The following is a 16,122-nucleotide window of genomic DNA, read 5'->3' on the forward strand; positions in this document are numbered from 1 at the left end:
GTGTCCCTCTAGAAGGGCGGAATGCTAACCTCGTCGCCAGAGTTGGTGAGGGGGCAGCATCCCGATTCGTATGACACCTTACTCGACATGTCTTGATAACGCGATACCGAAGTTACCGATATGATACGCGTTATCATGGAACAGCCATTGGGTCTTGGTTCCGCAAGCTGCAACCGGGCTCGGCTCGTGCCAGAGCCCAATTCACACGGTTCCATGCACTCTGCCTTCAGGATTGTCAAGGCCTGCCATAGGAGTGACTGATAGGAACTCGGGTGTCTATTTTAAGGTTAGGTATAGGGATACTATACCTACAGCAACGGGCGAGTACGCCACGTGGCCCCAGCTGTCGTGCAGCCAGTTGTGTCAGATTTCGATGGCCATCCAGGGGTGGCATAATACATGCTTCAGCCCTTGGTAGGCCCTGGGTACACCGATGCCCTGAGTTACAGGGTCTGACAGGGTGGCCCAGTTCCAATTGGGTAATGCACCTAGGGTACATGGAATCCATTTTACAGAGAGAGCAGTAGGCCTGGGGTCCTGATTGGCAGGGTCCCAGGCCAACTACGTCGTAAACCAGCTAAAACACAGGGCAAAAAAATTGGGGGCAACCATAGTCAGGAGGTACCTTCCTACACTTCTTTTTTTAGGACTTCACCCACTCTAGAAAAGGTAGTGCAGAATTCACATAAGCAAACAAGTGGAATGTCTGTTAGTAAACGCCTGGCAGTCGAATTGGGTAACATACAATGCCTCCTAACCCTGTTGTACAAGTTCTTCATGTAAATTCTGAGATTTGCCCTTTGTATGGGTTTCCTTTCATAGATCATGAACAACAGGAAGACTATTGCCTCCACGAAGAACAGAGTTTCTACAGACCCCCTGACAACATCTCTTTTCCTTCCCGAGTCTAACCAGCAATGACCACCCGAACATCAACAGAAACCACACCAGACTTTTTATTGTTGCCCTTTCTTTCCTATTACTTCTTGTTCTAGCACATTTCCAGCCTTGAAAAAGCCTCAGGTCTCTGGGTCCCAGGGGGCAAAACATATGTTGGCATCTTTTTACAACTGTTTTTATGAAGAAGAACTCTCATATTACTGACAACAAACTCCCCATAAAGAAAAATACTGAAAATAACGATTAATGAACTACCATATAAATGATGACCAGTTGAAAGAAAATCTTGTTGCATAACTTGTAGCGATTATCACTTTGAAAATAGGTGCCTACATTCTCCCTTTTATGCACCAATCTCATCTGTCATAATAAATCCATCTCGAGGGACAGCAAAGCCCAGGATGTGATAATTTGTTATTCTTGTTTTATTCTCCAACCATTCAAGTTAACAAGCAACTTTAAGATCGTTAGAAATCTTGCTACCTTGTCCCCAACTGCCTAGTCAGTTGAGCCTAAACAACTGTGGAACAGCGCAGTTTTGGCATGCTTGCTTGTTGCTTTAAAATCTATCTGGGGGAGGTCAACTGCAGCTCCTTATTTGCAGCGGCCAGCAGGGGTTCTCACTTTGAAGGTTTACTTTCTTGCATCATCCCTTCTAATACTCCAGCTTACTATCAGCCCCTTACCACACGTCTGGGGCTGATGTAGCCCTCCTTCTTTGCTCTACCTTTATTCTCTTTGGGGTGCATTTTGTTGGGGCTAAAGGTGCTCAAATCAAAGATACTCATCCACAGCTTAATAGGGTTCTCTATACTACAGGTTCACATTTGAACCCAATGACCTCCAGCACATTCCTCCATTAGTCCTTGAGGACTCTAACCAAAGCCACCTCTGCAAGGCAAAGCTGTCTTCAGTGCATGCAGGTGCAATCTAATGTTAGAGAATCAATACAGTGCCATGACCAGCACTCTGTCACACTGAGGGCTCCTCAAGCCCATTCGGCATCTTCTCCTACGACATCATAAAGGTATAGTCACAACCTTCAACAGATCCGATGCTGATAAAAGACCACAAGGGATGCTTCTGCTTCCTGATTTAGGCATTGCCCGCTGGTCATGGGTTTAATACCCATCTATCGTCCCCCTGAAAGAAGCTACAACCAAAGATCAATTACTTGCTCGCTACCAAACTGGCTTTGCCCTCTATAGCCAGGGCCGGCGCTAGGCATGGGCAACGTGGGCGGCCGCACAGGGCCTCGCACTCAGCCCACCAGCATGGGGCCACGCACTGGTGATGTGTCCTTTTGTTTCCCTGGCTATCTATCACAAAGAAAGGTGTCACCTGCAATTAAGGTCCATTGGAGGGGGCCCCCTCCCTGGGCCTCTCATGGATGGTGTCAGGAGGCATAGGGGAGGGAGACGGAGACGCTCCCTCAATTGCAAGGAGACCATTCACAGACACTGTGGGGGGGGCCCATTGTCCAGCATTTTGGCGCACCCACAGTTTTAACTTTTAGACCACAATCAATTCTTGCACCTATGAAGGTGTGAGAAATGCTTGTGGAGTAAAAGTTAAAACTGTGGGGCGCCAAAATGCTGGACAATGGGGCCCCCACAGTGTCTGTGAATGTTCTCCTTGCAAGGGGCCACTTATGTAAATTAGAGGGGGCCTCGCACGTTCCCTTTTAGCCCAGGGCCTCGCAAATCCTAGAACCGGCCCTGTCTGTAGCCCTGTCCATTTATTTTATTAGATCGTTTGGCTGTAAGGTGATGCATACTTAGGCACCCACTTTCACAGTGATAATCACGATTTATGCAACAAAAGATTTTTTTCAACAATCATCAATATGGTGGTTTATTTATTATTCTTTATATTTTCTGTACGGAGAGTTTGTTGTTGGTAACATAGGTTAGTGAATAGCATTTTGTAGTATATGAGCACTACTACTGTAGAACGACTTTAAATACAGAAAAATGCAGTGTGTGAATAAGCCTCTACGAGTACACCACGTTTCTTACTTTGTGTGCCGTACCACACCAGTGTGATTCATGCCAGAAGTATGGATTACAATTTGCTTTGTATTCTCATTTATTTTTGTTTTTTCTTATACGAGTTCTCATTTCTCTCATTCTTACTGATTGTTTTAACACACTTTCAGCCTTGAAAAAGCCCGAACTCCGAGCCCCAGTATGCGAAACACATATTTTCAATTGTTACGACTGTTTTTATCAAGAATAAAACCAAAGTTACCGACAATATTCCAACCCTAAAAAAATATTATGAAGAATAATAAATGAACCAACATATAAATAATCGTCTGTTGAAAACATACTTTGTTGAGCAGATTGTTGTGATTATCACTTTGAAAATGGTTGCCTACAGTCTCCCTCATATGCATCAGAAGTTCTAGACGGTCTTACCCATGGTTTACAGAATGCTTTAGGCACCAGTAAATTAACCTTTTACAAACAGATGACACAGAATAGAACCTAAGAAATTGAGCCCCCCTACTTTCCTTGCATTCACTTACTCTCCACTTTAGTTTGACACAGATCTCATCTATTTACTATTGCTATTCCTCTCATTATGTTTGACACATGGCGGGGTTTCTAAACAGTTGCGCAAATAGAGAGAGCCAAGTACAACAGGTATTTTACACAGCTAGTCCAGGTACGTACAGTCCACTAAAATCTAACCCATCTTCGGCAGACCCACATTTCAGTCAATAGAAAAACCACCCAAAAAATCTCCAAGTGACAGGAAGATCCTACTCAGAAAAAATATTTTGAGGCCGGAGAATCCGACAAGCCAATATTCTATTTTACCCGCCTGTAGATACAAAAGATCCGGCAGAGAAATGCATTTAGAGAAAAAAAAACATGATGTGACAGCTTTCGACTTTGCTGAAAGGAAATTTGGAAATTACAAAACAGATTCGGATAAATTAACACAAAGGACTGAAGAAAGCAACTGGGGTGATATGACCCAAAATAATTACAAGAAACCTAAACATGGTCATTGACAAATTCAAGGAACACATTGTTAGACGCAAAAAGCAGAAATTCTGGAGGGATCGACTTGACTACCACATAGGCTGATATAGAAGTTTTTCTAAAAAATATAACAATCATTCGAAAACCATATCACAGGATCAATGTACAAACTCTTTGCCATCTTTCTATCTCAGTGTCAGAATCACCTGGGAGCAAAGCAGAAAAAACAACCAACTCGAGACTGGAGTTGATTTTTTTTTGTTTTAAGGGATCCGAAGTTACAGACTGGAAACAACAATAACACCAAGACCTACCGCAAGCACCCAAGATATAAGAACCAGACAAACCCAAGAGAATACTTAAACCAACCAAATACCAAGTCTGGGAGTCCAAACACAAGTATATCAAAAGGGATTGGAAAATAATCTAAATACACAAAGCAACTGATTGTAAATCTTTCACAAACAAATCCCAGCCAAACACAACAGAACATCAATAAATATTTTTTTTTTACCTAATGGTATATTGGGACCTTGTACAAGTTAAAACGGACTTATTCAAATTTGCAAGAAAATTCAAGTTACACACTTTCTTCCAAGATAACCTATCAGCACTGCATTTACCTTTGAGGCTTTAGAGAAATAAAATGTATTTCAACACTATCACACGTCGACCAACACTAAAAACCACGAAGAGAAAGCACAGCAAGAGTAATGGGAAAACACATACTCCATGGAGAGTAATTCCAGCCTAAATCCACATCTACACCCATTCTCCCACTTTGCAATGCCATTGATTTTTTTTGAGGCAACAATAAATGAATTGTAGCTCTACACTAGCAGCTACAACAAAATATACGTACGGTCCAAGATTAATCAGAAACGAAAAATAGAGACATCCAGTAACTCCAGAAGAACTTGAACTTCATTATCTAGAAAGCAGTCAAGGGGGCAATGTGGGTGTGCTACATCCAGTGGAGTACATAAAAGAAGCTCAAACAAATCTTTCACACATCATTTGTCACAGTAAAAGTAATGAGAAGCCAAGCACCAAGCTTCAGTCAGAACTCCAGATTAAACTAAATGGCTGGCATACAGAAGGTCTTCTCAAGCTGGAAGAAAACCAATTACTTTTCCTGAGGCACCCCACCATGACAATATTTGATCTCCTCCCAAGATACACTGGGAGTATATTTACTCCACCAGGCCAACCAGTTCTAGCAGGTATTGATGCAATCTGGTCAAGGGTAGGAGGCTATACTGATTAACATCTCCAACCTCTGATGAAGGACTTACCAACCTGCATACTAAATACCAAGGAAATGCAAACCAAAATAAGACATCGATTGGCAACAAGGTTACCTAGTGGTCTTGCTGTTCGGCCCTAACAATAACATCTGGTCACCTGAATGGTGGCCGCCCTCGCTGGGGTCGTGTCCCACTCCCGCGGAGTCAGCGCTGAATCTGGGAGTACTGATTGAACCTGCCCTCTCCATGACTTTGCAGGTAAATAGAACTGTTGCTACCTGCTGGGGGATCATCAAATACTCAGGAAAATAAAACATTACCTGTCCCCCCAGGTGCGGAAGCAAGTGGTGGTAGCACTTGTGGTCTCGCGACTCGACTACTGTAACGCCCTATACATCGGCATGAATAAGAGCCTAACACAGCGTCTTCAGACCGCCCAAAATGCGTCCGCTAAATTCGTTCTGGATGCTCCCAGACTAGCGTCATCAACAGCAGCTAGGAAAGCCTTACATTGGCTTCCTATTGAAGCGAGGATCACCTTTAAAGTACTCTGCCTGACTCATAGTGAACTTTCTGGCAATGGTGCAGGAGGGGTCAAGAAACTGCTGGCCCCCTACGTCTCGGGCAGACTCTTACGTTCTTCCTCAAAGAACTTGCTTGTGGTACCTCGCTTCCGCAAGAGCAGATGGGGCGGTAAGGCCTTTTCTTCAATTGCCCCTAAGCTATGGAATACCCTTCCATGTGAAATTAAAGCTGAGCCTTCTGTTCTGCGTTTCCGTAAAGCACTAAAAACATGGCTGTTTGCAAGGGCGTACTTGTAGTTACTTTTTTATTGCTTCCTTGGTTTTTCTGTTAGGCGCCTTGATGCCTTTGGGCTAAGTCGCGCGTTATAAGATTCTTTTCATTTCATTCATGGTGACAATAGATGCTGTAAGTCTTAATATATCTATCAGAACTGAGAATGGCCTACTGGCCACTAAGAAAGCACTTTCCAAAAGATCTGCACACTACTTGAATGTGATTCAAAAGATAGTGGATTGCTAGAATTCTGTCTGCTGAAGAATGTTTTCATATTCAACCAATAGACAAAAGGGACTTTAATGGCTGCAAAATTTTCTCCAACATATATATGCCTGTATTTTCTTGCATGATGCTGAAAACCATAGGCCATGGGACGAGAATTTGGAATATATGCCCCAAGTAAAATTTTGGGGACATATACAGATGACATTCTCCTAATAAGGCAAAGATAACAATCCCTATTGCAGAATTGCATTATTAAGATGAACCAAACACCTGGAATATCAAAATCATACCAATCATCTCCAGGAATCAATTCCACTTTCTTGATCTCACAATAAATGTACACAATAACAAAATAGAGGCCAAGCTTCACGGTAAGGCTACTGCAGAAAACTCCATTCTTGCAGCAGATAATTGTTGCACGCCAGCTACTATATGTAGTATACCACAAGGCCAATTCTTGCAAGCCAAACACAACTTGCAGTAAAGAGACCATCTACCAATTTAAATAACAAGAACTAGTCCAAAAAGGTTCTCAATGAAGTTGCACTATAAAAACTGTACAACAAACCACAAATGAATATGTAACAATCAATAGATCTTCCATTCTGCCTATTGCGAAAATAAATAAACAAAACAAACCTATCAGCATCATAAATAAGTTCCATGATGGTCATTAAGACATCCGTAGAATTCTGAAAAGCACGGTCACCGTTTAAGCAATAATGCCTCAATCAGCAGCATCATAAACCCAACACCTCAACTAGGATTCAGATGAGAAAAAACCTGACAAATCTTCTCTGCCACTCTGAATTTACAGATTATAGAAAAAAACTATTTATTTATTCAAATGGCTTCTACACTTTCAGTGACTTTGAGAAAAAAAACTACACAATTTTAATACTGAAATGGACCACAATTTAAGATCAAACAATGGATGAACTGAAACAGAAAATATGAAGTATACATTATAAAGTGTCTTTGCGTGTAGATATACACTCGAATACTACACACTCACCTAACAGCAGAATTCAGAAACGGTATTGGAATACATATAAAGATCCCAGGATACCACTTTTTGAACACTTTTCTAATCAACAAAAATGTCCACTTTTTTTTTTATTAGCAGACATCCAAACTCTCTAGCGGGGGCAACTGCATATTGAAACTGCGTAAACGGGAAAGAGAACAGTCCTTACTCTTGGACTCAATGTGTCACAATCTGAATAAAGAGTCCAAAAATATACTACTAGTTGTACTAATAACCCAACCCCTGCTTTCCTAGCTGCAGCATAAGACCCCTCACCCCTCTAGATCCATCATTTTACATTGTAGTCCATACTACGCCGTCAACTCTTCTCCATGTCAGGATGCACCCAATTACTACTGTAAAGCAAGGATGAGACACATACCTCTGGTATGTTGATAATCTTGTATTTGTAGGCACATTAAATTATACCTTTACCTCGTGCTCACAATTTAATTGAAACAATAGTGTTATGTTATGTTTGCCTGTCAAATGCTATTGAATGTTTTCTGTATAGGCCAGGTTGAAGTAAAACTGATGCCACCTCTGTAATTTGAATCATCATGTTCAAATCTCTGTGTAACCAAGCGCCAGTTATAACAGGATTGGAAGTACTGCAGTGAAAATATGACTTTCTAGAGCTCTTTAGTGATTATTATCTCACTTAAATTACCGGATTCCCTTTTCCAAGACCTTATGGTCTAATCTTCTTGCTTACTGGGTCCAGAGGGACGACACATACAGCATATATACTGCTTATGTTCTCTCTTAACTAGTCCCTCAAGTCATGCCCACTTTTAACATCCTCTTTTCAAGATGGTGAAGTAAGAAGACAAGCTTTTCTTGACTTCATACAATTATATAGAATGACATAGCCTTTTTGATAGGATGCACTTTGGCTGTAGCTGTGTTTCTATAAAGGTCTCTTGACATGATGGTAATCATTACTATGACCAAAACACCATGATCAGAATATCCTCCGTAATTACCGTTGCGGATTAACTTTTACTACACAGATTGGAGACGCCTACCATCTTTGCACCTGGTAGATCATGATTCAAGAGCAGCCTTACTGCTTAATTCAACTCCTACCAACATGGCAGCACACTAAGCACATGATGTAGGCGCAATGACCACGTAGTGTGCTCTCAAACAAAAACTGAATAAAGACGCCAGTCTCATTACAGTGTTTTCATACTACATGTCCATTTGCACTCTGGACAGCTTAGAGACGGTCAACATACAGACCATTGGGTAAGCTGATCAGTCTGCAAAGGCTCTGTGCCTCTTCACATCATTCAAGGCAGATTTGTACTACAAAATTGTTTATTCTTTACGGAGATATCATAGCTGGCTGCTCTATTGACTTGGATTAATTACAACCCTCTGGACTTGTTCTTCCCATTCACTCCATTTTCCGAAGTACTTACCAGCATTGACTGGTAAGTATATACTAGCGGTATAAACTGAATATATTACAGAAAGACTATTATTCCCAATTATCTCCCAAACACAGAAGACAATTAAAACATGACCTGTTTGTTTTAGATGTGGACATTTTGGACATTTGGTTAATGCTTCTTTCTGTACAGCTTTGAGAGTGACATGCAACACATGTGGTTGAAAGGGGCATTTTGCAAAATGTTGCAAAACCAAAGCTAATAAAACTACAAAAAAACAATCTCAACCGCAAGTGAAGGTAGTCACATTTCAGGTTGATGGGAAAATAGCAGAACATCCATCTCATTTGGTGGGGGTTGATGATGTTCCAATTAATTTCAAATGTGACTCATGTTCCCATCTTACAATGATAGAAGAACAAGTTTTTCTTCAACATTTTCATAACAAAGTTAAACTTGTTAAAAGTGATCTTTCACCTTTGGGTTATGGAGGTATTCCAATTAAGATGTTGGGATATTTTCTTGCTACAATTGAGTTGTGTGGTCGCATGATTACGGGGAAAATATATGTAGCTAACTATGTAGCTAAACGTGCTGATTCACTTCTAGGGTGGCCTCATCAACGTTTACTTGGTGTACGCCTTAATCCTAATGATTCACCTCAAGTGCAAGTTCAAGAAGTAGATGATTTTTCCTCCATGTTTGCAGATCAATTTCCAGATGTATTTAGAGATAGTCTTGGTTGTCTCAAAGGATATAAACATTGTATAAGATTAAGAGATGGTGCCGTGCCAGTAGTTGCGAAGGTAAGGAGAATTCCTTTAAATGAACAAGCTAGTGTAAAAAAAGAAATTGAGAAACTTGTGGATATGGGAGTTATTGAACCTGTTGAAGCCACAGAGTGGTTGGCTTCCATTGTGGTAGCTAAGAAAGCCAATGGTGAATTACGCCTGTGTTGACTTGCGCTCTTCCAACAAGGAGGTCATTGTAGACAAATTTCCATTGCCGAACATTGATGAAATGGTTGGAACGTTAGATGGTGCAAAGTATTTCACTACACTTGATTTGGCCTCCACCTATCATCAGGTAGAGCTAGACGAATCATCACAAGAGTTAACGGCTTTTGTGACTCCCATGGGTACATTTAAGTTTCAAAGGATGCCCTTTGGTCTTATTTCCGCTGCCTCAGTATTTCAGCGTATCATGACAAGGGTTCTTAGGGTTCTCTTGGGTGTCAAATGCTATCAAGATGATATGTTGATATATGGAAATTCCATGCTTGAAGACAATGCACGTGTCTGTGTGGAGTTGGAACGACTTAGACAGACTGGTTTGTCAATTACAAGTGACAAGTGTAGGTTTGGAGTGAAAGAGGTGAATTATCTTGGCCATCGTATAACTGGAGTAGGCGTATTTCCCAAAAAATAATTAGTAGATTCTATTACTAAGATCTCTGAGCCAGTTAATAAAGATGAACTCTCTTTTTTAGGCATGGTTGAGTTTTATAGTAAATTAATTCCCGATTATGCAGATAAAACTCATAATTTGAGAAGACTTACTGTGAAAAATGTAGCTTTCAATGGTCAAGTGAGTGCATGAGAGAGTTTGTCTCCATCAAGGAAGAGTTGAGAAAAGCTCCTTCTCTTCATGCGTTTGTTCCTGGTGATCCAACATATATTTTTACTGATGCAAGTGATAAGGGACTAGGTGCAATCTTACTTCAGAAGAAAAATGGAGAAGAGTCAATAATTGCTTGTGCTTCTAGGTGCCTTAGAGGATCTGAACTGAACTACTCTGTTATAGAGGAGGAATCATTGGCCATATATTGGGCTTTAAAGAACTCAGAAATCTCATTTGGGGAACAAAGATTAGTGTGTTATCAGATCATAAGCCTCTAAGAGAGGTATTTTCAAAGAAAGGACTAGATGTCATCTCGTCTAGAATTAGGAAATGGATAATATCTCTACAAGAGTTCAATTTTGATGTTGAATATATTCCTGGTGTCATTAATAAATCAGCCGATTGTCTTTCAAGGCTAGTTGATGTTAACAAGTGCGTTGAAGATGAAGGGCCTCAGGAAGAGGAAGAAGTTATTAATGTATGTGAAATCCCTGATGGTGCAATTAGTGAGAATGATTGGAAGTCTGAATTAGAAAAAGATGATGAGATTAAGAGAGTTATGGAATTGTTAAAGGATAGAAAACGTTTAAATAAGCCCTGGTCTCTTGTTAGTGAAGAACTCTCTGTTGTGGATGGTATGCTTGCTTGTGGTATGAAACTAGTGCCTCCTGTAGGTATTAGGAGTAAACTCTTAAGTCTTGCTCATAATAGTCACCTAGGAATTGCTAAGGCAAAAGAGTTGCTGAGGTTACAATTCTGGTGGCCTGGCATGGACTTAGAGATTGAGAGAATGGTTAGAGAGTGCGTAGAACGCAGTGCTAGTGATACAATTCTTAAGACCAAACAGATGCCTATGGTTTGCAGGAAATTGGCTAATCATCCGTGAGATGAAATTGCCATAGACATTCTTTGCCCACTTCATGGTGTAAGTGACACTCCTTATCTTATTGTTGTTCTGTATCTATATTCAAGGTGGATTGAGGTTCGTACTGTTAGAGATATTTCTTCAGAAGCAGTAATCAAATTCTTGGAGGAAGTTTTGAAGAGAGAGAGTTTCCCAACAGCATTCTCTCGGATAATGGTCCGCAGTTTTGTTCGAGTGTATTTGAATGCTTCTCAGACAAACGTGGTATTTCTCACAAAAAATGTGCAATCTATCACCCAGAAACTAATGGAGCAGTAGAGAGAATCAACAAAACTCACAAAGAATGCACAACTTGCTAGCGTCAATGGTTTGAATTGGAAGGATGCACTGCAGGACAGAATTACATCTTATCGTATGTCTCCACATTCTACCACTGGGAGATCTCCTTTTGAACTATTCAAGGGAAGAATTCCCAATACTAAATTGTGTCCCGGGTGGATGAAGTTAAACAAAGGTTTGGTTGACAACCACATGGGAGAGTGGAGAAAGAGAGAGTTGGGTAAACAGAGTAATAGAAAAACATATTTTGATGATAAGAAATGTGCTCAGTTTCAAGAAGTAAGAATAGGTGATCTTGTTAAGATCAAAGCTCCTATTGGTTGCCGACCTTGGTCCAAATATACTGAGGTCGGACCGGTTGTAAAAAATGTCAACAATGCTGTCAAAACTAAAGATGGGAGAATATGGAATAAAAGTCGTATTGTGGTTGTTAGTTCTAACATTTCTTTACCAGAGGACAGCTGTAGAGGGGTTGATTCACATGCTAAGTTGTCTAATACTTTAAATGCTTCCACAGATTCTTCCAGAGTTCCTAATTGTATTAGAGAAAGAAGTCAAAGAATACGCAGACTTCCAGTGTATATGAAAGACTGTTTAATTATTCTTTGTTTTTATGTCATTTAGTACGCTCATGTATCTTTACTTGTTAATTTTTCTTTTTTCTCTTCATTTTTATGGTTGAGGAGGAAGATGATATATTGATGTTAGGCAATGCATTATACATGTGGAATTAGAATAGAGAATGTAGTCTCACAATGTTCCTTTACAGAATGTTCTCTTTAAAATCGTGAATATTTGATATCTTACCTGACAGTTGGATGCTGGCTGTTAGTGGATGAGCTTCATTAAAACCCACAGGCTTTCCTCATTTCTGCGAGTCTTTCTTTATTTAAATGTGGAAGACACCACACTGCCATCACTGGTACAACCCTTTTTTGTTTTACCTTTCTACATATCCCTACTCTCCCCTCGTATCCAACTTAAAGCTTGCAATCTATAATTCTTAAAAGGAGGCAGAGTCTCTAAATGGTTACTATGCCTTTTTGTTTTTATCCTTGAAAAAGCCCAAACCTTGAAAAAGCCGCCTGCCAGTGATGACCTACTGAAAAAATATTTGGTTGCATACATTCTTGTGATTATCACTTTGAAAGTAGGTGCCCACATTCGACCTTAAATCCATCAGTAGTTTCAGGCATCACAGAGGGCTTTAACCGTGGTTGAAAGAATGTTTTAGGCACCACTTAATGTATCTTTTACAATTAAGTTAGCGAATAAGGTGTAGAAACAAAGGAATTTGTTCAATTTGACTTTACTGCTGTAACAGTGAAGTGATTTGGTAACATATCCAATGACAAATATCCTATCCTGAATTATGTTCCATTGTAAAATAATCACTGGTATCAAATTAGCCCTGAAAAGACAGTGTAGAGATATAGATGAGGGTGCACACATAGCCTTCTGGTGGGTTTGGAGGCCATGACAGGCAGGCCAAGGATAAGGGGCAGAATCAATGTTACTGAAAGATCAGTGGTAGATTGTGTCAGTATTGGCACAAGTGCCACCTTTGAGTGACAATCCTCTTTAGTGATTCATGGGATGAAGGCACCTATCAAAGTTGTTGAACACCCACAAACCCCCTACGTTTTTTAGATCATCGCAAATCTTTGGCAGGCAGTTGCCAACCCTGAAAATGGTAAGAGATTTACTGATATCAATGGCAGCAGTGAATCTATTTTCATGGTTGAAAAGGTGAACGAACTGAATGTTGTATTAGTAGGTGAAGGGTTTTTTTGGGAGACAAATAAGTGCACAGTTGAGAAACAAAAGGTTTTATCATGCAAATTCATTTTGCACAAAATTTCGGCATGCTGCCATTTCAGGTGTATATTTCTATGAGTAACAACAATACTCACGGACTCGGTAAAATACTTCTGAATATGTTCAAAATTTTAAAAAAGTCTAAAAGTCACATACGGAAGAGATTTTTATTTTTAAGAAATTGCCACTTTTTTATCAATTTCTAAAGAAAGAAGGGCGAGTCATTTACGCACCTAACAACTCCTTATCTACTCTAAAATTTGCCAACACATAATCTGAATGCTGTTCTTAACAGGTCTCCACTTGTACAGAGGCTGTACCACAATGTTTGGTACATGTAATGCATTTCAGCTAACCTACTAACAAGAGGAATAGGGTGGTTGTACAGAACGTGCCCCAAATTGTATTTTACAAGTTCTTCGCCTTTCAAGCACTTTTACCATCATTTCATGTTGATTTGACAAAACAATTTCTCATCACCAATCATCACCCAATCTGTGTGCTGCGGTTTCCCGGTGTGCCATCAAATCTAGCCAGGGGTGTTGTGAACAGTTGCGCACCAAGCACACAGTTTGGAAACCACTGCGTTAGATAACTCGCAAATGTCATGCATTCGGAGTGGTTTTGGAGTTTTGTTCAGGACATCCCCTTGTGGAGCTGGTTTGGCATGATTTCGATATTCCTTTTAGATAGTTGCTTTTGATCTCAGCAATCAGGCACTAGAGTCATCCAACGGTGCTACAGCAAACGCAACCTCTCATATATAGCTTCCTCAGTTATCACCCCACCTTGCAAGGCCGGTGCTGTGTCTTCTGTGGCTTCTGTAGCAGGGGCCATGCGAGGACATCGAGCCAGAGATTTTTATTTATTTTGTAATGGAACCTGCCAGATCCCATCTCTCGACAGCAAACTTTGTTTTGTCCAAAGTTGCTGGCTCATTATGCTGTAGCCTCCCTCAACCAGTTCCAAGATGGCGTCAGGGAGCCGCTTGGAGTGAGGAGAGGGGAGGAGAAGTACAGCAAGTAGGAGTAGTACGGAGCAGGGAAGTCTCTCCACCCCGGTGTAGGAGAGTGCGCAGGCCGCCTTCGATGTATAACTGCGTGTGATCCTGGCCCTCCTTTTCTCCCCAATGTCTGTGTTGGAGCTCACCCCCCATTCCCAGTGTGTGAACAGCCCCTCCCCTGTATATGTGCACTCTGGCTGCCCCTTCCCTTGGATCTTCATTATTATGGTGCTAGCACGATGGGTGAGAAGGTAGAACTAAAGCTCAAGTTCCCAGTGGGAGCCTAGCCCTCCCTCTACCCCTATCCACTGTCAGTCTATGGGAGTACCAGCAGTAGTCGAGCGTGACTGTTGAGAGTTTGAGGGTGCAGCCTTTGGAGGAAGGGAGACACGGGAAGTTATACGGTGAGCAACCTGGATCAGCAAGTCCAGGTTTGTGGGTTGAGTGAAAGAAAAACAGTGCTGTTTGGGCAGGAGCGGCACTGACGAGGGAAGTGGGATTTCTGGGTACTTTTCAAAGGGAGACTAGACTTCAGTTGCCTAGATTGCGGGAGTGTAAGGGATGCACTGTATGGGGAGTCGATTCATGATGAAACAAGATGCTTTGTTCACTGAGGCAGGAAGGGTCCTGGGAAGAGACTGAGGTGGGGGTTATATGGTGCATTTTTTTTTAGCTTTATGGGGAGGCATTGTTGAGGTGGAAAGCTGTAGTTTAGTTGGAAAAAGGGTGTAAATATGGGACTCCTGTTCCAGTGGGCTGACATTTCTTTTTAAAAGACTTAGACCACCACTGAATACTTACAGCTGTGCTATTAAAAGTACACATTTATTCAAAGCAAGCGGCAAACTGCATCTGAAATTCAAATGTAAGTTTTTTTCCCTCCCCGGGGGTTGTCCGTTAGCTCTTCTAGAAGGGTGCTGGTAGATGACAGTTGCTTGTTTGATTTTAAAGAAACAGCATCAATTTGGCCTAGGGACAATTTTTTTTTTAATGAAAATAGTTTAAAAAAAATCCATATCCAGTGCTGAAGAGTATTGTTTCTGACTTAACCAATAAAAATGTTTAATTAAGCAACTTTAATATTTTTAATTTGTTACATCTATGATTATAATACCTTCATTGGCTTCATCTCAATTATTTTCAGGGAGGAAAATGAAAGTTCCCCCAAGGCAGGGCTACATCCCGCACCTTGCAAAAAAAAGTAACATAATGGGGAGCCGCGGACAACAGCCAACAGGTCAAGGGAGCCGCGGGTCGAAAACGTTTGGGAACCACTGATCTATACCTTTATATGGGTTATTGTTCCTGGGATCCATTTGGGGACAGGTTACACTATAAAGTCACCAAAAGAAAAATCAGTTAAATTAAGTAAAAGGGAAGAGCAGTGTGCATGCACAATCATACCAAATCCACAACTGAAAGTATGCTACAAGTTATTCTGAATAATATTACCAGTATTACCACTTAAACTTTTTACAACTTTAATAAACATTTCAGAATGGGATCTCTGTAAGGTAAAAAAATGTAAACAGGTTTTGCTAATCAAGAAGCAAATGTTGCCCTCTTTGATACCGCACAGTGGTCGGTTATCAATGTTTCACCTCATTGTACCATATTGAACAATTATCGCAAAGCAAGCAACAAGTAAAAGCTCAAGCACACATGGTAGCACCACATGGTCCAAGAATATCATCTGTGATTAAGAAGACAATTTTAAAAACGAACATTTGTAAACTATTCTTTTGATTGAATCTTTCAATTTTGTGTGTCCATTGGAGTAGATAATTCAGAAAGCATGGAAGTAGTGACCTAAAAACAAATATTGGAAACGGCGGGCGATTAAATTTTAGTTTACAATACGATGTAATTACTTAAACCATTAAAGCC

The 16,122-nt window shown here is 40.7% G+C and overlaps 1 protein-coding gene across 4 annotated transcripts in view; it reads right to left on the reverse strand.

Moving 5' to 3' along the window:
• The window catches only part of LOC147684886 (solute carrier family 68 member 1-like), a 221,551-nt gene that overhangs the window by 35,136 nt on the left and 170,293 nt on the right, over positions 1–16,122 (reverse strand). The gene's annotated exons all lie outside the window — the stretch shown is intronic.

The sequence above is a fragment of the Lissotriton vulgaris genome, chromosome 10 (genome assembly GCF_964263255.1).
Source record: "Lissotriton vulgaris chromosome 10, aLisVul1.2, whole genome shotgun sequence".
Lineage (NCBI taxonomy): Eukaryota > Metazoa > Chordata > Amphibia > Caudata > Salamandridae > Lissotriton > Lissotriton vulgaris.